The following is a 24,543-nucleotide window of genomic DNA, read 5'->3' as shown; positions in this document are numbered from 1 at the left end:
CACAATAACTCTCCGCAGCGCGTCTGCACGGCCTCCTGAGAGCTGCTCTGCTGCCGAGGATGTCGCAGCGTTCTCCGCTCCTGTTAGCGGGTCAATATCTTCACTCTGGAAGCATCGACTGCAGAGTCTAAAGAAGAAAGTCCTTTCAGACGCAGGGCACAGAGCATCATGTACGATTTTCAGCACAAGCACAAATGTCTCTCCGTTCTCACCTCCAGCTCACCTCTGTGTTTGCAGAGAGGAAGAACAACAGGCGCGGCGATTGAGCAGAGGCCGAGATCAGGAGGTGATTTTCCTGAGAGAGAGTTTAAATTTAAAGTCAGTGTTCAAACCCGACAAACAGAGAAGTTTACCTCCGAGCAGAAGTGTTTTTATTTGACATTATAAAAGACTCTGGCTCAGGAAAATAGATTTTTCTTCTCCTCCGCTGCCAGCCTTAAAAGGTGGAAACTGCTGCAGGAGAAGCTCGCCTGCTGAGAGCGCTTACCCTCCAACACTTTTGTTGGCAGTGAAAACTTTTCTTGTTCAAGTTCAAGCTGCGGTTCACGCTCGTTGTTGTTCCAGGGACAAATGTTGTTGGCAAAAGATTCTTAGATTTCCGACTCTCTCCGTCAGTGCTTTAAAAAAAGAAATGATAAAATGTGTTGAGAAATATCATGCAAGTGGAACAGAATGTAAACACAATGGAAAAACATTCATAAGTGCTGCAGTGCATCGGTTTGTGATTGAACAGGTCTCGGTATTTACACATCGTCCTCGTGCTGCGTTTTGAAATTGACCGGACGCTCTGAGCGTTTTCCTTGTCTGACTTCTCGTCCAGGTCGATCTTTTCTGTCCAGCTTTACATTTGATTGCAGCGGGCTCCGAGGAAAAAAAAACGGAAGGGGGAGGAGCCAGAGTTAAATCTCTGTAAGAACCTTTTTTCATTGTAGTTGTTTATATTCATCTGAAATATCATTCTGCACTATTGTCTAGTAATAATGTTGTTGGGAAACGTTTCTCCATCAAATGTGAAAAAGAGGAAAGTGAGGAGGTCCTGAGACAGCAGCTGTCCTCTGCAGACAGCGACCTCTTGACATGCTGCACGCTGCTTTAAGGATCAAAAAGAGCCAGATCAGTGGTTCTTTATGATTCTGTCTTCATCAGTTATCGTAATGTTTGTGCCTCTGATTCTCTGAGTAAACTAACACAGATCTCTCCATCAGCCAAATCGATGTTCAGAGAGCGGAGAGAGCTGAGCGGAGACAAAGACGGCGAGGGAGGTGCTGAAAGAGAACAGGAAGGGGCTCGGCTCCGAGTGTGAGATGTACTCTGCTGCTCCCCAGAGACACAACCACACACACACACTCAGCATCGTGTGTGTGTGTGTGTGTCGGTGCAGGTTTGAAGCTTCTGAAATGGACTCTCATCGACACTGAGATGTCCGGATCTGGACGGTTCCCTGAGGAGTGTGTGACCTCTGGAACCGATCCAAATCTGTTTTTTTTTTTTTTTATGACTCTGTCTTCTGCAGGATAATAAACACAGATGATGCAATGACACAGTGAACAGTTTCCCTTTTATTCCACTGATCTATCGAAGGTCTCATCCCAACATGCAGCGAGCGAAGAACTGACGCACAAAAAGTTCAAAAAATAACATGCAGCATCACTTTGTAAGAAGAAACAGATCGTTCTGCTGTGAAGAGTCAGAGGTCATGAAAACATCAAGTTTATTCAAAGAACAACTTTCTGTGAAGTGTTTGAAGAATGGAGACTTTCAACAACAAAAACTGAACGCCTCTCCTCTGCTCTGCTCTCCTCTTCTCTCCTCTCCTTTCCTCTCCTCTGATTGGTATAAATCTTCTCTCCTGTTTCTGACTTTGGGGCAGATGTTTTGCCCTCCAGGCAGCAGAACCCGTTTTTACAACCGTTCATTTTGTGTAATCGCTCCGATAATAACCCGCTCCGTGCCTGATGAAAATAAAACCAGCCGGAGCTCAAAGTGCATCTGCTTACTGGAAAACATCCTGCAGAGCTGAGTGGGCTGCGTTCACAAACACAACGAGGGCGTCCTAATCAAATGTGACCTTCCTCCTCCCCGCTCGCCCCGTGTTAACGATGCCTCTCTCTCTCTCTCTCTCTCTCTCCCCTCCCTCTGCTCTCACACTGACACAATAACACTTAGAAGACGACTATAAAAATCAAATGAATGCCACGGAGTAAATGAGCAAACATCAGGGTGACGGTCTTTAACTTCTCCGTCAGAGAGGAGAGAGAGTCTCAGGGGGCGGACGCTGTTTGTAAGAGTTACATCATGTTCCTATCAGAGGCCACAGAGCTACTGAGCGCGCTCAGAACTCAACCCGCACTGTGACTTATTAATGCACGTTCATGGTTCAAACACGAGGCTACTGTTGATTGTTCATTTAAACCTCAGAGATGATTCCTGAATCCAAAAACAGACTGCATGAAATTATACATTTCATAATCATCGACTAAGGACAGTTTCACATTAAGGATGGAACATCATGATTGACGGCTCTGTTGACCAATGAGGTGATAGGAACACTAACCCAGATCTTCCATCAGACACGTGTGCGCAGCGTGTCAGCTTCGCTCCGGTACGGCTCCGTGCGCTCTCGTACGTCGACACCCACCGGCGGCGTGTGAAAGCTGTTGAGATAAGGCACTTAGCACGTTCAGAGCGCCGGCGGCGTGAGGCGGCCGCACACTCTGCGCGGTTCCCTGTGGACAGAGTGAGGCCGATCTATTAACAGAGCTTGTTAAAATAAGTGTGAGGAGTCCCAGAGGATCCAGGTTATTGAACCTCCTCTGTGATCGACTCGTTTAAAAACCCGGGGCGCAACGGAGCCGTCTGAAGTGTGCAGAGATTGGAAAATGCAACGACTCTCAACAAACAGGACAGTCGCCAATAAAGGAGGACGCTGTGCAGTGTGTGATCGACCCGGTGTGATCAGAGAAGGAGGAGAAACATCTGCAGCTTGAGAGCGGGGAAACAGATCTGAGAACAGCTGCAGACCCGTGCACAGACTCCTCAGACTTCACAGACAGCCGCTCTTTAATGCATCCACTTAATTTGTTTGCAGGTAACGACCTCATGTCTAATTTAAGCTAACTTCTTCACTTAATGAACCATCTGCTGTTGGAGACGCTGCTGCTCTATTTATACTTATTTATAAAAACAACACTGGGACGTAGATTCAGCGCAGACTTTGATTCCCCGTGCAGCTGTCAGGAGACTTTCAGGTTGATCCTCCCGGGAGCATGAATGTGTTTAAAAGCTCCGGGCCCTTCCTTTTAAAGATGAACGTGTCGTTGGGATGCATCGCTCATTAAAGTCTGTGATTGATGCTGATGGAGACTTAAGTGTCCATCGAGTGGGATTTTGATTTTTTAACTTGATTTGATGCTCCAGGAAAGGTCAGAAACATCAAATCTTCAAAGGTTAATCGCCCCGTTAGATCTTTTAATCTATTAAAGAGCGCTGCATTAACCTAACGGGGACACACGGAGGCTTATCTGGTAATTTGATTGTGGAAGGAGATCCAGATCTCATATTGGTGACACAAGTGAATAGTGATTATATGTGATTATATGGAAAGGTTAGCGTTGTTATCAATCAGCATGTTGATGATCGGCGCGTCATCATGCTAACTAATTGAGTCACTTTTTCCTCTGACTTGGTTTGATGCAGTCGCAGAAATATCAGTCAGTGGTTGTTTTGTACAATGTGCTGCAATCCCTTCAAAAAGTACGGTGGCTGGGAAGTGCAAAGCAAAATGACAAAGTGGGAAACGCAAAATTTGAGACAAATTTCCATTTTTAAAAACAAATGTGAGACATTTTGACAAGTGCCGAGACAAATTTACAAACGACAGAATTGGCTGAAAAGGAAAGTACCAAATGCAGGAAGTGCTTGAGTGAGGGGTGATTTTTGTATTTGCGGAACAACCAAACAACCTCTCAGTAGAGGGAGAGCATTGATTAAAGAAGTGGGTTATATTTGATGTTTTAGGAGCTACCACCTCTAACCCTGATGCTGGAACATTTAAAAGCATTTCATCTGATTAAAAAAAGGAGTTCAGGAGGGCAGAGAGGCTCTGCACAGCAGGGTTCGTCACAGTATTTATTTTTTCTCCCTGCCAGATGTTCCTCCAGTTGTTGTCAGTGTGTCCTCGTCCAGCTGCAGCCTCAGCTGTCAGTGTGAATAAGGAGGTCAGTCTGTGTGTGTTAGCTCCGCATGCAGCATCACGGGCCAGCAGAGTGACCTGAGAGAGCCACTGATGTGGAGCCAACATGAGACAGAGCTGCTGCCCGAGAGCCAGCGAGACCTGCTGCTCTGAAAGTCTGATGACGGACGGACATCGAAACAAACAGGAGCCCCTCCCCCCCCCCCCCCCCCACACACACACACACACACACACACACGCTCTGAGAGTCATAAATAAACAGCCAGATTTGCAGAGAAGAAGGAGAAGAGAATCAGGATGAACCTCTGACGGCTCTAAAGTAGGATGGATGGAGTTGTTTATTTCACCGGTTTATTGTTTGTCTGCAGAGAAAGTGTGTCAGCTTTCAATGGAATAGATCCTGCACTGTGTGTGTGTGTGTGTGTGTGTGTGTGTGTGTGTGTGTGTGTGTGTGTGTGTGTGTGTGTCCTGGATGAAGGAGGCGAGAGGAGCTGAGATCTGTCACCATGGAGACCAGTTTCTTTCACAGTGTGAGTCACTCGGTGCTAATTGAATAAACGCTGTCAGGTCCGTCCTTGGATTTCTAAAAGTGTGTCTTTGTGTGTGTGTGTGTGTGTGTGTGTGTGTGTGTGTGTGTGTGTGTGAAGTATTATGGTTTGGACTTTATCTGTTGCTGTGAAACACGTGTCAGAAGAAGAAGAAGACAAGAAATTAAAGAACAAACACAATAAAAGCTTAAAAAGTAACGATAGACCATTCAGTCGTTTCTTGATTAAAGGAGCAGTATGTAACTCTGACCCCTAGTGTTTAAAATGGGTACTGCAGTTCAAATTCTAAACATTACAGAGAAGCCAGCACAAACATAGCATGTTTCCTTAATGTCTGATCATATAGTAAGGTCACTTTATCATTTCACTCTCTACACAGCTCACTGATTGACACTTTAAAACCCACAATAGTTGTTAATATCTTTCAGTCCGGGAACAAAAGAATGAATCAATCAACATGTGCGTCCATTGAAAACATGATTGTTCATGTTGCCAACGGTGCAGTTAAAAATCTAAACCTAAAAGCAGAGTTATGATGCTATTATTCTTTTAGAACATGTAGAAAATATGCAGAGTATTTTTGTATTATGTACGTTTATTGACTGTTTTGCATGAGGAGAATATTCTGCACACAGAGAAATACTTCAGTCTGGATTCATGAGGGTGTGAAGGTTGTTCAAGGTGATAATTTATTTCTTTTTTTAGCTCCTCCTCTGCAGACATAAACACACAACAGACTTCACACATATCATCGCCTCTCATTCCAGAGCACCATGTGTTTGTCTGCAGGCTGGCTGTGAGGTGATGTAAACAAAGTGTACACACAGATACACAGAAATCCAGCAGGCGTGTTTGTGTTTCAAATGTGTCCACAGCGAACATGTTTGTGTGTGTGTGTGTGTGTGTGTGTGTGTGTGTGTGTGTGTGTGTGTGTGTGTGTGTGAAAGAGAGAGTGTGTGAGTGTTGTGTTTTTGTGTGGCTTGTAAATAAAAAACAATCAAATACAGAGACACACACCTGAGTCCAATGGCAGAAACAATAACATGACTAATCCTGTCTGAGACAACCCACAGCATGGTAACACACACACACACACACACACACACACACACACACACCCACACACACCCACACACAAACATACACGTAAACAGACACACAGCAAACAAACACGACTTCTTCTTCCCCTGGAGATAAAACTGCAGCTCTGTGCAGCTCCACAGCCCGACCTCGTATGATATTTACTATAGACGCTGTGTGTGTGTTTGTCTGAGAGCGGTGTGTGTGTGTGTGTGTGTGTGTGTGTGTGTGTGTGTGTGTGTGTGTGTGTGTGTGTGTGTGTGTGTGTGTGTGTGTACGTGTGCGTGTGTGTGTGTGTGTGTGTGTGTGTGTGTGTGTGTGTGTGTGTGTGTGTGCGTGTGTGTGTGTGTACGTGTGTGTGTGTGTGTGTGTGTGTGTGTGTGTGTGTGTGTGTGTGTGTGTGTGGGTGTGTGGCTGAATGAGAGCTTCTTTGGACAGACTCCATAAATAGAGTTTTAGCCGCACACCTACTCAGTGGACCCAGGGGGTCGGCCTGCAGAGACTGTGTGTGTTCGTGTGTGTGTGTGTGTGTACTAGGATCATGTTTGTTTACAAAGATTTGACTCTCTTAAAGAGACAGTAACGATCACGAACACAGATGCATCACGTTTGTAAAGTTCAACATCAGCAGCGTCAAAAAACAGAGAAGTAGGAATGGATTTGTTTTAATCAGTCCTTCACGCCTCTTGGTTTCCATGGTGATATTGTCATATTCTGTTCTGAAGGCTTGAGTTTGATATTATTTTTTTATGGTAAGAAGATGGAGCCGAAGAGGAATGAAAGTTAAAGATTCTATATGTAACTTTTTACGTGTATAAATCGTTTTTTATCGTCCATTAATAAGCGAACGGTTAACTGATGTGAAAAAGTAGACGTTCACTGTCTATCTGTGTTGCCTGTATAAAATTTTTACCCGGGTCGTATTTTCCGCGAAAGCTCCAGGAAGTCACATTTCATGCTCATTCTCAACGTCCTCCTCACTCCGCTCCGCTTACAGAGATCAACAGTACAAACTCATCACACACTCCTGCTGTCAGCCAGTGTCTGCAGAGACTGTCGTTTGTAGGATGGAGAATGAATACAGACACACAGACTCCTTCACAGACTTTCACATGTGTATGACCACTTACCTCCTCTGTAAACATTATGCCGGTAAATATCCAGTGTTTATCGGCGGATGGTGATGCTCGTTTGTGTACGTACGAGCACGTGTGACGAGCACGCGAGCGAGAGCGAGCAACAGGTTACTGGTGCAGTTCCATGTTTGTTTTTTCTTCTGAAGTCATGTTTGATCATATGAGTTCACATGAGATCTTGTTTCTGTGAGATTTCGTGTTTGTGAAATCGTTACTACAAACGGCGGACGTGTCCATGTTTTAAAAATGGGTAAAGATTTGAAAATGATGTCATGTGTATCCAGCTTAACACATCCTCTAGATATGAGGAACACACTGCACCACAGACTGTAGACAAAGACCAGGTTTTAGGTTTTAGGTGGTTTAAGGAGCACTCGTTTTCTGGGGCATGACCTTTGACCTGACCAGACCTCATTTAATGACCAACATGTCCATGGACAGTTTGCCAAGGTGAAATAATGACTGCTGCTTCGGATCGAGAAACAATGATACTTGTACTGTTTCCTGCAGAAATCGACACAAAGAGGTGTGAAGGAATCATGACGGAGATCCCAGATTGGCTGTTTTATTGATGACATCAGCTGCAGGTCGGGTGAATTCAGCCCTCTGCATGTAGAGGATTGGTGGAGAGGACCTCCAGTGAAAGCAGCAAACTTTTAATCAAAGCTTCAGGAAGAGTTGTAGCTCATGTAACAACCAGGCGGAAAGTCCAAAAGGTGATTTCTTTCATCATTTGTCAGCCTGTCAAAAACACTTTGAGTTACAGCCGCAGTGTCAGACCACTTCCTCGCTCACTGAAGATAAATGTGGAAAAGAAACTTGGAGGAGAGATGTTGGAGTGTGTTTGCGTCCTCTCAGAGTGATTGGCAGGAGGTTTATTACTAATCTGAGCAACCATTAGAGAGTCTGTCTCCTTCATCAGCAGCGCCATATTAAACTGATTAAACTGAACACGCGTAGGAAGACGAGTGTGGACGGACCAGTGTGTGGACGGATTAGTGTGTGGACAGATGAGTGTGTGGACATACGAGTGTGAGGACGGACGAGTGTGTGGACAGAAGAGTGTGTGGACAGATGAGTCTGTGGACAGACGAGTGTGTGGACAGAAGAGTGTGTGGACATACGAGTGTGAGGACGGACGAGTGTGTGGACAGACTAGTGTGTGGACATACGAGTGTGAGGACGGACGAGTCTGTGGACGGATTAGTGTGTGGATGATTAGTGTGAGGACAGACGAGTGTGAGGACGGACGAGTGTGGACAGACGAGTGTGTGGACAGACGAGTCTGTGGACAGACGAGTGTGTGGACAGAAGAGTGTGTGGACATACGAGTGTGAGGACGGACGAGTCTGTGGACAGAAGAGTGTGTGGACATACGAGTGTGTGGACAGACGAGTGTGTGGACAGACGAGTGTGAGGACAGAAGAGTGTGTGGACAGACGAGTCTGTGGACAGACGATTGTGTGGACAGAAGAGTGTGTGGACAGAAGAGTGTGTGGACGGATTAGTGTGTGGATGGATTAGTCTGAGGACAGACGAGTGTGAGGACAGACTAGTGTGAGGACATACGAGTGTGAGGACGGACGAGTGTGGACATACGAGTGTGTGGACAGACGAGTGTGGACAGACGAGTGTGAGGACAGATGAGTGTGTGGACAGACGAGTGTGTGGACAGACGAGGGTGAGGACAGACGAGTGTGTGGACAGATGAGTGTGTGGACAGAAGAGTGTGTGGACGGATTAGTGTGAGGACAGACGAGTGTGAGGACAGACGAGTGTGAGGACAGACTAGTGTGAGGACATACGAGTGTGAGGACGGACGAGTGTGGACAGACGAGTGTGAGGACAGACAAGTGTGTGGACAGACGAGTGTGAGGACAGACGAGTGTGTGGACAGACGAGTGTGAGGACAGACGAGTGTGTGGACAGATGAGTGTGTGGACAGACAAGTGTGAGGACAGACGAGGGTGAGGACAGAAGAATGTGTGGATGGATTAGTGTGTGGACAGACGAGTGTGTGGACAGACGAGTGTGAGGACAGACGAGTGTGTGGACAGACGAGTGTGAGGACAGACGAATGTGGACAGACGAGTGTGAGGACAGACGAGTGTGTGGACAGACGAGTGTGAGGACAGACGAGTGCACTGCACACTCTCAGTGTTTTGTGTCTCCGTGCTGATCAGTGCGTCTTAGAGTTTCAGATGAAAGTATGAAACTGTTTTTTTTATTCATAAGGGATTATTTCCCAAAACGAAACCTGAAGATATTCCTGATCGTTTTCTTCTTCCTCCTGCGTCTCCCCGCTGGAGCCTTTTGGCTCAGGTTTCAGATTCGGCCTCTTGTGGCTCCTCCGGGCTTCCGTCCAAAGTGTGATTCAGGCTCTTTGCTGCTTACAGTAATCACACCTTTGACACGATAAAGACTTATTGTGCCGACGTCAGTGTGTTCTGTTTGTACTCAGTGTAATTAAGTCTATTGATTTACATTTTCAAGATTCATTTCCAGTTTGTATATGTTTGGGAGATGCCAGAAGCATCTTTAAATCTAAAAAGTTTTCGCCCCACTTTAATCCCCTTGGCCCGGTTTGTCGAAACGTTTAATCCAGATAAAATGTAATATCAGATAAAAGATATAGAATTTAAAATATAAAATATTGCAAGAAAACCATTTTTTCCTGTATCGAGATCTCAAGAAAAGAACAATGATGTGACAGTCCGTGCAGATGTTATGTTGTTTTATCTGTTTCTTTTCCTGTTTTATTTTGTTACTCAGAGAGAGAGAGAGAGGGATTGTCCATGATGGATGTCAACTTCGCTAACATCCTCCTCTCACCCACCTCCTCTACCGAGTCCAGAGGACAGTCCAGGCCCGAACTGGAACCTCCTTTTCAGTCACATCATGCCCATCTCTGCGCTCCCTCCTCCCCAGAGCACAAAAATGCAGACGCCACCACAGTGTCATAAAATGTCCGTTACAGAGTCCTGCACACTCCAGAGGACCCGGGTCTCCTCGGCGGGTGCGGGTGACTTTGTCCCTTCTTGTACAGGACGTCTGTGCTGTGTGACCGGTCCAGTTTGTAACACGTCCCCACACTCAGAAACACAGATTTGTTCGGCCGCCGTTGTCGCTGCTCGACTCTCCTCGCACTCTGAGATTTTCTCTGCATCTGAAAGGTCAGCTGTGTCCCTGCAGGCTCTTAACCGTCTCACCTCCAGAAGCTTCTCTTCACAAATCAGCATTTTGTGTTTTCCTGCTTCTTGTGGCGTCTTCATCTCTTATTCACATGTCTCATAAATATGCAGCGTGCGTCTGCCACCGGCTGCCAAAAAGCCTCTTTCTTCTGCTGCTGTAATTGGTGCTGTCCTTGTTTATCTCAGTCTCACTCTCTGTGTAAACTCTGCTGATATGTAGATCTGATGAGACGTGTTTGTTAGAAAGTGTCAGTCTAGCACCGACTGTTTCTGGGCACGCAGTCGAGTTCTGCCGTCTCACCAGAGCTTCGGTCAGGACCGTCGGCGCCCCCGGGTTAACGTCCCAGAGCGACACGTTCACACCTACGAGCACATGAGAGGCGCTAACCTGTCTGTGAATGGACTGTGAGAGGAAACCAGAGCACCTGAGGACAAAGGGTATGACACATTTAATCATTTTTCATCGCCTTCACTTAATAAAAACATCCCTGACTGGACCGTTGTCTCTGAAATGATATAAAGTCCCTGTAACAAATGACTCATGCCTGTTTCTTCACCTGACATCTCAGTGGAACGTTCAAACCCGAGATAATTAACCCAAGTGGGAATCTCCCTCCAACGGTGTTTCATCCGATTAGTCCCAGGACACCTCGAGAAGGTCGGAGAGTGATCACCATCGTCCCAGAGTCTCCCCCCCCCCCCCTCCATGTCGGCTCTCGCCTTCTAATTGTGTTTCAGCAGGCGTTGGTGATTCAGGAAAAAAAAGCTGGCGCCACGCGTTAGCCGTGAGGCAATCAAAGAAATGATCGGCTAAAGTCCTGTGACAGTTTGACTTTCAGTTGATCCACATTTCAGTCAGAAAACTCACGTCTGCATTTGTTTAAAACATGTATCGCAGCAGCAGAACGTAGTTTGTGTTTGGCGTCGAGGCTCCGACCTCATCACTCCTCACAGTTTTATTCTACGGGCAGAAACCTGAGCAGCGATGGGATGATATCTTGACCCCTCAGTGGAAACCTGCAGGTTGGGGCGGAGGGGCGGAGGGTCGGCTGAGCGAGAGTTCAGCGCTGACTGCGAAGGAGCAGAGGCGCCTTGAAATCGACCGCCAGTCGGAAGGAGGTGCTGTCATGTGATTGTGGATAATCGCGCATGTCAGGTGTGAAATCAGAGCTGACAGTTAGGTCATTGATGTCGATAGAGTCCTGCACAATCCTCACACCTCAAGATGAGTTAGTGAGCAGGGTTAGAGGAGTTCAACAGGGGGACATAATGTCTCAAAAAAATCCGGCGACACAAGAGGCTTCAGAAATGGTCTGTTGATGCAAGAGGAGACAATCAGCACAGATGGCATCAACAAAGAAATCTTTAACTCTGAAGTAATACACATGCAAATTATTTATTAAGATTCATGAATTGGAGACCATCGACCTCGGATTAAATCCCCTTTTGTACGAGCTCTACTTTTGTTTTCCTGTGCGAGCTCCAGGAAAAGGCTGGGAGGAAGGACTGAAGAGGAGGTAGACCCGAGCATCCACTGTTTACTGTTTACTGTCACAATGAGCAGCCAGCGAGCGTTGTCATGACGACGTTGCCTTTATGGAACGCTGTCGAGAAAGGTCACGTTGGGAAAGTCTCCGAGCGGAGCGGCGGCACACACACTGTTCTTCCTCGCTCCGCTGCTCCGCTAAATGTGGTGTGCTCGGGCTAATGCGTGACGGTGATGACTGCATGGTGTCTAAAAACCTCTCCGACTTAAACAAGACGCACCATCAGAAGACTTTTGATTTCATGCATCGCGCAGCAGCAACATGCAGGAGTTTTCAAACCAGTTGCTCCTCCTTCTGTGGCGTCTGGCGGTCTCTTCTTCAGCCCCGGGTGTTTTAAATCTCCAGATAAAATGCTGCATGACAGCCCTGTTTTGTCAGATACCCTGAGGGGCAGCGTCGGAGCGATGTTCTCTGTGTTCCTCCTCCTGTCACCTCTCCTCCTCTTCCTCCCCTGACTCTCCTCTCTGCGGAGCCTCGGTCTGCTGTGAAGTCTCAGTAAATGGCAGGCTGCGGCGACGTCCCCTGTGGCCCTCTGAATGAACCGAGGGGCCTCCTGTCACACAGACTCACCGTGGTCAGACTGTGCAGGACGCTGCTGGTCTGCTGTACTGCTCCACTGGAAATACATGCATGTTGAATTACACAGACGTAACTTCACTCGTATAACAAAAAGCTAGAACCAAGAGACAGCTGCCTGCAGGCTTGGTAAACATGGATACATTGAGGTTACAGGTTTTCTCTGTTTCATGATGCAAGGGAGGTCGTCGAGGGTCTGCAGGAAAAGATGAGTGCCGGTCGGATCTTCGTTTTCCAAAATGAAAAGAAGATCTTAGGGGGTTCAAAGGTACGTTTATTTCATCAAAGGTCAGCAGTAAAGTGATTCACAAAAGATGTCAAAAGTATCGAGACCAAGAGGAAAAGAAACACGGAGCAAAGTAGAAAGAAACTATTGCGCTTTGCGAGGTCAGTGCTCTCAGAGAACGACCTGAGAAGTTAGATACAATTCTGTGGCCTTCTTCCCTCAGGCAGGTTTTTGATTCTGAGGAAGACGTAGTGTTTCCAAACGTTAATCCTCCGCTCCACGTTAAATGAGCCCTAAATGATTCTCAGTGCTCCGGTCTTTGGATTCTGCCTGAGAGAAGAAGACCACTGAATTATATTCTGAAACGAAAAGAAACACGTTATGTAAAAGAAATTAAAAATGAATTCCTTGCCGCTGAGGCGGAGGTCGGAGCAGAGCGAGCATGAAGCGGGGGTTCAGACGACGCAGTCTGGCGGTGGAGGAGGGGCGTCGGGGACGTCTGGTGGTAGTAGCGCCCCCCCCCCCCCCCCGATTACACTTAGAAGAGGTTGCATCGCAGGACGTCTTGGAGAAAGTCGCCAATCTGACAAAAAAAGTTTCTGCAGCAGTAGAAGTTTAGGAAGACAAAACCAAAGGCCTTACAGGAATTGTCAGGATCTTTATTTGCATAGAATCAAAAGACTTCTCCTGTCATGACACCAAAGAAAATCACATAAAAAAAGAAAGTGTTGATGTCTGCAGTCTGTAAAGAGAGAGAGAGAGAGCGTTAGAGAGAGGGAGAGGTCTGTCTCTGCAGCGACGTAGTGGAGCAGGTGATTTATTCCACCTGTCAGGACAGCAGATGCTCCGGCAGGATATTCCCAATTTCATCTCCAGCAGACGCCTCCTCTCGAACACGGTGACTCTCAGACTGAAGGCAGAAGGCTCAGTGACGGTTATATCAGCACCAATCAGCACTGGCTCCAAACCGGAGGAGATACAATGGAAGTCGTTTGGCTCTAACCTCTGGCTTCATCTGAATTACAGAGAAGCTGCTCCCAGAGGTATATATCGTGAATCATCATGAAGGGTCCCAGACCGGCCGAGGAGCAGCATGTAGACGGTGAAAGACTTGGTCGAAACTTGCGCTCAAAATGTAGCCACTGGAAGAACTGTAATTTTAAAGTTATGTTATAAAACGAGGGTAAAAAAATGAAGAGATGGTCTGGCTGTTTGACTTTCTTGAGCTGAGGACAGAAGAAGCTAACAGAGAGCCATCCTGCTTTCTTCTAATGGATCACCTCTCTTCTAATTTCTTTAAAATGTCGGTCATGTGCTGAACTCTGCGTGCAGGTAACTAAAGCCTGTGAAGCTGTCGGGTGACCTCAGGGGTTTTATATATATGGAGGGGTGTCTCCTCACTTGTCGACGTCTGATGAAGGGCGAGGGCCCGAAGCGTCACATGAGGGGATCACTTCTATTAAATGTCAACTGGGGCAGCTTCTGGTGTGAGGCCTCTGACAGCCCACAGTTCATTACCCGCCACTTAACGTGGATGTGTGTTTGTAAGAGACGAAGCAACATGACAGCGTTCAAGACCAACAGGGAATGCACGCTGAGAAGAAAAAGCCGGTTTGTTCTCCGCTGATGGAGCACTCGCTGCTGTCATGCAGGAGTTTGCAGGCCGCATTCCTCGTGTGCCGAACTTCAGTGCAGAGCGGACGGAGACTCTCCCAGGCGGAGGACTCTCTGGGCGTTTCACCTGCGATGACGGATGGAAGCGAAGCGGAGAGCCGTCCGTCTCTTCCTGCTGATCGATACGCGCAATAAGAGCGATCACACCTCCTCACTTTGCCCTCGGAGGGTTCCTGCGCTGGGTGCTCGGCCCGATCAATGAGCCTCGGGATGTTCCCGTGCGGCTCCTCCAGGAGTTAAGCTCACATTCCTGATTGAAAACATAAGCACTTCTTCTCTGCAGCTTTGAGGAACTGTTGGAAAATCTCGATTGGATACCGCTCTCCGCTCTGGTGAGTGAGTGAGTGACAGCTGGTATTGATCCGATGAGGCTCGAGGTGCATCAACACCTAAACCCGACAGATTGAAGCTCCACCTGCGCGCTGAGAGGAGAGCTTAAATGTACACAGCTCACACATATATGAAGCCCTGTGGTGGAGCCGGGCGGGATAACGTTACACCCAGAGAACTCAAACAGTGACATGTTCATGTGTTCTCTTTCTGCTGCGTTCTCGTGTGAACGTTCCTCCTCGCCGTCAGCTAATTGTCACATTTTAAACATGACGGACATTTTAACTCCGGCAGAATCAGGAATCAATCGGATGGCTGGTCGAGGGAATCCTCCTTATGGATCGGCGGCCTGAAACATGTTTTCATGGCTCCAATCATCATCAGATGTCTCACTGAGGAAGAAGAGACATTTTTCTTCTTCTTAAGTGAAGTCGTCTAAAGCAGAATAACTTTGTTGAAGAGTATCAGATACTCATATTGTTTCTCCTTTGATGGCGGTTTGTGAAGCATTCTGCAGATTATCAAAGAGTGAAAATACAGCTCTCTTTATCGGTACACTGAATGGACCAATCACTGCGCCCTAACGTCACTCAAAGTCCCTCTGGTCCTGGGACAGTACCTGCTCCCCTAAATGGTTCTAGGAGCTAAAAAGGAGTTCATGGTTCCTGCGGTGCAGAATCAGTAAAGAAAAAAGGCGTAGGGTTCCATCAGTTCCTGGTACTATGAAAGAAGTTCCTGCGGTCCCAAAACGCCGGGTGAGATGACCTTGACCAAACACAACAGATATATTCACTGTGATGGATTACCTAGCAGCACAGCTCTGCAGGGAGATGTCAGGATGAGGGGAGAAAAAAAAAAAAACTAAACGTGCTTTTAAAGATGCACAGCACGTGACGAGTGAGTGATTTAAGATTTAAAAACATAAAAAAACACAGATTTGTTGAGTTGAATAATTTATACACACAATTATTTCTTGTCTGATTCTTAAATTAAAGAGTTACTCAGGTAGAACAAATCTGTTTCAAAGGGTGTTGTGTGTGTTCTGCTGAATATTGAGATTAAGCAGCCTGCGTATCGATCAGGCATGAGGCCACATGCAGGCTAACGTCCATCTTTCGCATTAATCCTTTAATCTCACACCGATCGTGAGCTCATTTGAAATCAAAATCCAATCCAGCATCTGCTCCTCGTCTTCCCTCCTCCACCCTGCTCCATCATCCCTCTGACCCGAGCACGCTTTGTTCTGCTCACTTTCATCCTTCCTCTCCTCCGCCTTCATTTATTCACATCACACACAGCAGGTGGATGAGTCACACTCACACACACACACACACACACGCAGACACACACACACTCACCTGACCTTTTCACTATGATGGTCACTGAGAGCGAGACATCCTGCTCCCTGCAGTCCGGCCTCGATCAGAGTCTGTCTGCAAACAAATGACTGAGCGCACAAAACATGTTGTGTTCTTCTCTCTAGGCTGCAGCACAGTGTGGGTGTGTGTGTGTGTGTGTGCGTGTGTGTGTGTGTGTGTGTGTTTGCCTTGACTCGAAGGTTACAGTTATTAAATAAACCAGTCTGGGAGAGTGTGTTCCTCATGTGTCCTTGCTCTGTGCAGATCACCTCTCTGGGATATCTCATCACATCCCTCCTGAGCCACTCAGTCTGGGTCAAGTGTTCTGCAGATGTGTAGCAGCTTGTTCTGCATGCTGATTAAATGTTAATAAAATGAGATGTCATGCTATTTCTCTGCCTGTTGTAAAGAGATATCTGACAGCTGGAAAAGTTGGTGCAGAATGACAAGAGAAGACATGTTGTTAAAGCACCAATCAGTGAGATGTGTAGAGAGTGAAATGATAAAGTGACCTCACTATATGATCAGACATTAAGGAAACATGCTATGTTGAAGTGCTGGCTTCTCTGACAACAATGCAGCAGCCAGTATGTCCTCCTTCTAACTTTAGATTCTGCTCCTGAATGCTCTGGATTTGTTTGGACCAGAGAAGGTAGGCGGTTTTAAGGCGACCCCCACACGGCCGTTTTGGACGCCCCTCGGTTTGTCAGATATGAGAGCAGTTATCAGGTCAAACCAACAGGTGTTGCAGTGATGGAAGCGGGCAAGAGAAGTGGTTCAGATAGAAGTGATTGTACCCGACCTAAAAAGCCTCTGCATGTTTCTAATAAGCTCCACGAGCAGAAACGTGCTCAAACTAGGATCAATGTTGGAGATGATTTTTGAAAAATGGAGAGAGGTTAGAACACAGAAAGGTTTACAGACCGATGCAGAGCTGGATAAACACTGAAGCTTCAGTGTCCACCACATGGCAACCTGTGTGAGCATCGACTCTAGAGAGGAGGGGGCGGGGGGAGACAGCTCTCTACAGTGTTTAGAATTTGGACTGCAGTACCCATTTTAAACACTAGGTGTCAGAGTTACATATTGCTCCTTAAAACATTCCTTAATTTCTCAGCTGTGTCCATGTTGTTCCCACATCATGGTGTCAAAGTTTATAAAGTGACCATTTTGAAATTGGGACCATCCAAGGAGAACACGAACGCACCACTGGACGTCAAGTCTGCTGTGTAGCAAAATGTTCATGACTTCATGAGTTGTTGTTCCAACTTGGAGAAGCCTTTGAGTGAAGTTAACTGCTCAGAAACCCCCCCACCCCCCCAATTATTCAAACACTTTTTGAATGCAAAGCTTCGCCTCTGGATTAAATATGTTCTTATTTGGAGAATCCGACTTTTGTAGAGTCAGAAAAGTTACCTGAACATCCACCATGCAGGCAAAGACTACAAACTCCAAAGCAGGTTTCATACAGCTCCATATCCAATAAGAGACATTTTGTTGCAGGTAATAAAAGCCTGTGAGCTGAGCGCACCGAGTCAATAAGAGCGAGTTTACAGATGGTCTTGATCAGTAAACACAGGATATTAAATGAGTCTCCTCTGACACAGTAATGTGATAACGTATCATTACATTCAGAGCTCCTCATAGGACTGGAACACCCCCTCGTGTCACTCTGTGCTGGAGGATTCTGGGTAACAAGCTGTGTAAAGATTTATGGCACGGTTCATCTTCTCTAACGGTCGGTCTCTCGCGGCAGGACGCTTGTTGTGCACATGAGTGGACCGAAGCAGGAGAGCAGAAAGCTGTGAATGTTTCTGACACTATTATCAGGAGTGTTAATGAGGTGGAGACGCACACACACACTCACACACACACTCTGACACACACTCACAGACACTGACACACACACTCTGACACACACACACACACTCTTACACGCACACTCTGACACACACACACACACAGACAAGCACACACTCTGACACACACACACACACAGACAAGCACACACTCTGACACACACACACACACTCTCTAACACACACGCGCGCGCGCTCGCACACACACACACAGACAGACACACACACACACACACACTCTGACACACACACTCTGACACACACACACTTTCTCTGACACACACAAACTGACACTCACACACACACACACACACACACTCTGACACACACACACTCTCTCTGACACACACAAACTGACACTCACACACACACACACACACACACACTCTGACACACGCATACTGTAGATGGCAATTTCAACTCAAGTTCTCATTGGCTGTATAGGCTGGGAACAGTCAATGGAAGGTTGTGTCAGTGGAAAGGTCGGAGTGCGGCCGCCATTTTGCCGCGGCACAGTCAAATGGTGAACCAATAGACAGTAAAATCTTTGTTTGTCGACGGTCTGACAGTTGAGTAGATTGTGGCTGCTGTGGTTCTTGGATCTAAAATACTAACCAAATGGAATGGGCGACACTGTAATGCAGAGGAAGCCACCAGCAGGCTGCTGAAACACACTACTTGATGTGAACAATGCAAAAAGTCAATCATGGTTCAGGAGTCTGGGTTGACCACTGGGGTGGCCAATCAGATTTCAAGGGTGTCCCCGATGGCTCCGCCCCTGCTCCTCATCCGCCGTGTTGTCCCATCATTACCGCTCCATGTCAGCCTCAATAGGGACCATTTCAGCTGCTGCAGTCTTGAAAGAGTTGGTGTGGAAACTCCGACCGAAGGCAGAAGAGATTCAAACAATACAAAGTTTGACCGTCCACACAGGTGGTGCATCTCAACTTGTCTCCTGCACCCCTGGCTGTTCCCTTCAGGACTGAGAGGGACAATGAAGGAACCATCCTGCAACACAAAAGATAAACCAGCTGTTCAGTTTCCATGATGTTCCATTTTACGGATCATTTAGCGACATCGCGTCACGCTATAACAGGCTTCTTATGCGCCCGTTAATGTGACTGCTCGGTGCTCTAAACCTAAATGTTACAATCTGCATTCAAACTTCAAAGTCGGATGAAAATGTCATTTTCTCTCCTCGTGTGCGCCGTCACTTTCTGCAGGAGAAGGTGTGAGTGTGCGTGTTTGGACTTAAGAAGAAGAAGAAGCTTTGATGGATCCTTTAATTGAACCGAGCTGCTCAGTTAGCATTCAGACACGCTGTTGTTTATGCAAATACATCTAATCTGTGTTCCTCAGTTTCCATTAGCTCCCTGCTCGTCCTCCTGAGTGTGCTGTGGAGGGAGAAGTGGGACAGCTTGATGAGGTCTGACCTTCTGTAACACTGCAGAGAAACACGACTTTAGACAACAACACTCAGCAGCGTAACAAGCAGCGAGAGCCTCCTCATAATAATCCTGCCGTTTAATTAGATCGTTTCCTGTTTGGACAGAATGCACGGTGGACGGACGAAGTTAGACACGAGGAAATTCAGACATCCAAGTTGAAGGAGCAGCAGTGAGAGCGGCAGGGAGCCGTTATTGATTCGTCCAGCAGACGCATCGAGCTCCAGTTTGGCACCGGGTGAGCAATCATGCAGCAGCACAATGTATTTTCCTGCAGGCAGACATTATCACCTCTCCTGTGTCCAGCGGTACAGCCGGCGCACTAATGCATCGATCACATTATGGATCATTGTAATGAATCGTCTCTCAGGGACGCCGCCGCCACCGCAGACAAATGGCAATGGTTAAAGTAATGATAGGGAACATTTTACACAAGTTAAATAAATGTGTGTTTGCTGCTTTATGTTTCACAATCATTTCAAGATCCTGTTTTAACCTCCGGTGTGAGGATGAAGGAGATCCAACCAATCAGCATCAGCGTTATTGCTCATTATTGCATGTCTGCACGTGCTAGTCATGTGATGTGGTTTTAAAATGCCTCTAACAGACACAGAGATGGACACACGCATTACAACATGACATTACTGTAGAAGCCATTTTAATCCATTTGAAGAGTTGTGTTCTCAGTTAAAGCTTCTAAAACTCCAAGTAAACTGAGCACGCTTCATGATCCCGTAAAGCCATTCATGTGTTGTATTATGACGTTATATACAGAGGTAACCGTGCTCAGGCCCGGTTAGTCCTGGAGCAGTGTGAGCGCAGGCCAGCGGGGGAATGGGGAGGGGGGACAATCATGCTTCAGCAGGGTACGGGACAACTGGGCCGCGTGTGAGTGTGTCCTTAAGGCCCTGACACACCAAGCAGACGCCTTTTGTCTTGGCCAAAAGGTTGCACTAGAACACACCGCAAAGACTGCAGCCGACGACCAACCACCACGTACGTTCTGCACATGTGTGAGAGGAAATAACTCTCCATGCCAGCAGGGGGCGGTAGTCTGTAATGGTCATTCCAAAAAGGGAGGACGAGGAAGAAGGAAGAATGCGGATAAATAAACCGTTGTTGTGATACGAGAAGACAATTTTCTCCCCGCTGTCGCTCAACACTCGTAATATAGGAACTTCTAATGGAGAATAATGTCTGATAAAAAGTTAAAAATTGCGCTGGCAGCACTTGGTCTTTTATTTGTGGAACAAGAATAGAAGAAGCGCTTCCGTATTTCATCTGGTGCACTGGCTCTCCTGTTTCGCTGAACAGCCAAACAGAGAGATTCCTACCCCCAACCGCAACGTTCAACATGTGGAATTGGCCAAAAAAAGGCCAACTGGGGCCGACGGGTAGTGACAGAGCTGGACACACCGCAAAAACTAGGTCGACAACCGCACACCGACCGCCAACGGTCTCCTTGGTGTGTCAGAGCCTTTAACCACTGTTTGTACTACTTCATACAGGCCGAGTGATGCAAATATAAACTTCAGTGCAATGAAAGAACAGAGAGAACGTAGAAACAGGACGTAAAGATTAGAGAAATATAATGTTGTAGCTGATGGTCTACTTTGAATGTTTGAATCCTCCGTATAAAGACAATTCTCATGATGAGGTTTTCAGCCCTTTGAATGAATTCATAGTGAAACAGAAACACATTCCCCTTCAGCGCTGCGGAGAGTATTTATATCTGAAAACCTGCATCGTTCTCCAGAGACGAGGAGCTTGCTGTAAGTCAGCATCCAAACAAGACTTGATCCGACCTAAAGCTGAGCCTGCAGCAGATAGAGTGTGAGGGGTGTGAGGGGGGTTTCTTCACCCCGATCTTTAAAGAGATAAATGAGAGGTTTAGAAGAGGCCTGATTGGAGACTCTGGAGACGTCCGTCTGCAGAGCGTTCTGCAGCTTAATGCTCCTTAGAAAGAAACACGAGCGGGCATTCAGGAGGAAAGAAAACTCCACTCAATCAATAGTTATCAGTGTGTAATCTCAATGTGGTGGAGGATCAGCATCACCATCACAGGGTGTATTAATATGTGATTGGTTCACTTCATGTGTTCACTGGGGTTAGGGTTCACTTTGTCACATGTGGAAGCTTCATTGCTCCGATCTGTTGATTAGTGAGATTTGAATTTGGGCATTTTAGTTTGAGAAGATACTGAACAGCCGAGTCGGTCTGAATGATTACAACAGGGCGAGTTTTGTTTTACAGTTTTTTGACATTCAGAGTTTTAGAATTTTTCAAGCATCCATCAGGTTCAGTTTCTGCCCCAGACCAACAGGAGGGTCCAGGATGGGAGATAAACATTCCCCAACAACCTGGACTGTTCTCTAAACCTCCTACTATCCTCATAGTCCGTACTGATTCAGAAAAGATCTACAGTCTGCATCAGACCAGTCTCATTCTTGTACTGTTTCCCACAATGCAAAGTGGAAGGGATAAAATATGCTACACGGTTGACATCAGCTGGTGCTTCTGTTTACTTTCTCATTCCAAGACCGGGACCAGCTTAGCCGGGCCGGGCGTACTGCAGAATAACCACCGGCTGGAGGTCAGTTTACAGACTATCTGTCCAACATACTGTGATATGTAGTGCACAGCATGTACAGCAGACTGCGTTCAACAGTAGTCTGTAGTAGGTTCAGTGTTGTTGCTGACCCCTGATAGAGAGCGATGTGTATCGTGTCTTTAGTGGGAACCACAGATATTAAAACGCTCTGTAAAGAGGTCAAGTTTGGTAACTTGAAGAAAAGTCTCCCCTGATGTGAGAGGTTGTTAAACTTTCTAAAAACTTAATAAAACCTGTGGAAGGATTCAGTTTTATACCCGTCTCCAAACACGACTTTAATTTCATCCTCTTTTATTGAAACTATAATTTGAATTGATCAGCTGTGATTTCAGCTTTGATCGGGAGTCATCAGCCTGAAGCTTTGCCGACTTCTCATATCCGTAACCTGCTTAAACCCTGGAACAAAGGTCACTTTATCTCCAGGGTTTAACCCTGTCAGCTGTGATGTTTGATGAGGTAAATGGAGCTCACCTGTGAAGTCTGTCCCAGTTACAGACACAGCGTTTGATTTGAATCGCCCCGCTTAGATCTTCTTTGTTTTCTGCTCCTCTAAAGTGTCCTCCTGCTCTCCGCCGCCTGCTCCAATAAGCTCTCATTAATCTTCCTCACAGCCTTCCTTAAAGCTGCCACCGCTCCTCTACCGCTCTGAAACCTCCTTCAATACCCTCAATTTAAAGAATATTATCTTGTTTTTTGTGTAAACCACATGAAGTCTCTCTTTGACATATTCCCTTTTTAAATTCATTACCATCAGTGCAGTGTGGGGATCTTTTGTCTGATTTGATCCTGCAGTTAAAAGCAGGATTTCCATGAAAATATAGATGTGTGTTGATTATTTTTGGGACCCCTGGAGGCTAAAACGATCCCTTACCCACTGTGGTTCAGATATTCCTGATGCGAGATATTCCCCTAAGCTCAGAGGTTAAATAAGGAGCGTTGCATAAAACCTCTGCGGCTGTCTTCTTGAATTAAAGTTCAAATGGTACTCCAACCAGTAGGGACACTTTGGAGAACTGCAGGGGGGGGTTATTTTTAGTTACCCCAAAAATGCATGCATCTTTTCTTAAAGAATACAAGCATACGTTTAGTAAAACATAAAATACATTTCCACTAGCAGCTCACAGACGAAGCCTGATTTGACATGATAATAATCAGTGGCGTTTCTATGTGTGAAAAATTGGTGGGGCACAACCTCTTACTAAAACTACAGTACTCTCACTACTGATGTGATTTATTTATTTTTCTTTACATGTCAAGGGGTCATTCTTGGTTTAACAAAATACTATGCAGAGTGGCTTCTTACACGCACACACACACACACTCGCAAAGAGAGAGTGGGAGAGAGAGAGTTAGTGTTCCTCCTACTGTCACAAGCCTAAATTAAACATGAAATATCCCATCCTCATAAACCAATACAACTGAGCTGAGAAAAAACGAACTAATAGGACCATAAAAGCCAACAGCAACAGAGTGCAAAACCACCAAAGGCCCCAAGGAAGCACGCAGAAATCTTTTTAGGGATACAGATCCTCTCTATGACAACAATCCTTAGATAAGCCCGCACTGACACGTCACCCTCTCTACATCAATCAGTCCATCAAAAATGAACAATTCACATACAAGCTCTGGAAGGCAGTTTGATAAAATATCCTCTCAGAAAGAGGAATGAGATCTTTGAAGCCTGTCCTCCACCAGGTACCATCTCAGCAGAATAGTAGACACGGAAAACAGAAGAGCGCCGTCTTCTTGATTCTAACCGTTATCCACTTTTTCTTCGACTTTAAATCCGCGGTTTGTTTTACCGGCAGTTTGGGTGATGATCCCTCGGCTGGTGGGCGCCAGTGTGCTTTAACTCCAACATCTCTTGCAAATTCATGGTTTCAAACCCTGCTGGAGTAAGAAATCCACTTCATTCATTTTTACAACTTCGTTAGCTTTCAAAACCTCCCGCTTCCTGCCGACTAATTCATTGCTACAGTCACAGACAGACAGCCAGTCACCCGAATAATATCAGCCAATCAACTCTAAAATAATGCATGACGTTTCAGTGGGGCTGCGAGCTGTGAGCCCTACTTGCATTTTTTTCCCCCTGATTTACATTACATACACTAACACTCTGAACATGCGTATTAGCACTTTCCCCCGTACACATTGCACTGTGACAGAGGGGCCCCTCCGACCAGCATAGTTCTACTGCAGACACAAACCGGAGAAGAAGGCAAATAAACATGAACTAAAATCGTATTTGAACTTTATTTTTAGTAATGTGTGCCCCACCTGCCCCTAATGACCAGTCGCCACTGATAATAATAAATGCAAAGGAGAGATCGGTGAACATGTCAGTAGGATTCATAAGGTTGTGTTTGTCGACTTTTTACCAGTTGTGGATTCATCCTTTAGAAGAAAATAGTCCCCCAATAAAGCGCCTTCCTCCTGTCTGATCAAATCGAAGCTGCAGAGTCTCGTTTCATCAGATTTATGTCTCCAGTTGGAACCAATGGGCTGCCGCCTGAGCGCCGCACCTTGTTTGTTTTTTTGTGGTTTAAATCAAGGAGAGGTTCGTTTCACCAGAGAAGGATAACCAGAAGAGACGTTTGTTTTAGCAGACACCGGTGAGCCAATCAGAGTTCAGTATTTGTGATCCAGACAGAATCTATCCATCAGAGTTTGGTGTGAATGTCAGAGCAAAGTGACCCCTGCTCCGCCCCGGTGAATGGTGGTCCTGTGTGTGTGTGTGTGTGTGTGTGTGTGTGTGTGTGTGTGTGTGTGT

The sequence above is a fragment of the Labrus mixtus genome, chromosome 22 (assembly GCF_963584025.1).
Source record: "Labrus mixtus chromosome 22, fLabMix1.1, whole genome shotgun sequence".
NCBI classification, from domain to species: domain Eukaryota; kingdom Metazoa; phylum Chordata; class Actinopteri; order Labriformes; family Labridae; genus Labrus; species Labrus mixtus.
This window is presented reverse-complemented; position numbering follows the sequence as displayed.